This window comes from Penaeus monodon, chromosome 30 (assembly GCF_015228065.2).
Source record: "Penaeus monodon isolate SGIC_2016 chromosome 30, NSTDA_Pmon_1, whole genome shotgun sequence".
In the NCBI taxonomy this organism is placed as follows: Eukaryota; Metazoa; Arthropoda; class Malacostraca; order Decapoda; family Penaeidae; genus Penaeus; species Penaeus monodon.
The window spans coordinates 11,536,345-11,536,785 of NC_051415.1; the positions used below are offsets into that span (position 1 = coordinate 11,536,345).

Here is a 441-nt window from a genome sequence, read left to right on the forward strand (position 1 = left end):
TCCCAGGGGCAATGAGTTAATATTGGGATGAATAACTGCAATTAGTTTCGAAAACCAGAAGACCTGAGTATTTTCAGTAATTTGAATCGGTATTAAATTGAGAGAAATTCACCATAACATCCACATTCTACAACGCTTAATAACAGGTTATGTTTCTATTTTAGGTAATTATTAAAGTTGTTTAATCCACTAACAATGGGTGAAATTTATGGCAGCCAAGTGAGGACCGGCATGCCATAGGGTGTGTTGCTCTGTGCCTGGGTGTTTGTCTGACTTGCGATCAGGTACACAGGACCCTAATCTCAGCGACCGAGACATTGACTTGTGACCTGATAAAGCATTTCCCACCATCTGTCCCTATTTGCCATGACGTAAGAGCATGTCACCTATCACCAAAATGGTTATGATTCTTATCCCTTTATTGACAGTGGAGTTGACATC

At 40.4% G+C, this 441-nt stretch overlaps 1 protein-coding gene across 1 annotated transcript in view; it reads right to left on the reverse strand.

Annotated features, from left to right (window-relative positions):
* Positions 1–441, reverse strand: part of LOC119592520 (protein SHQ1 homolog) — a gene marked incomplete in the record, with an annotated part of 9,852 nt that overhangs the window by 5,394 nt on the left and 4,017 nt on the right.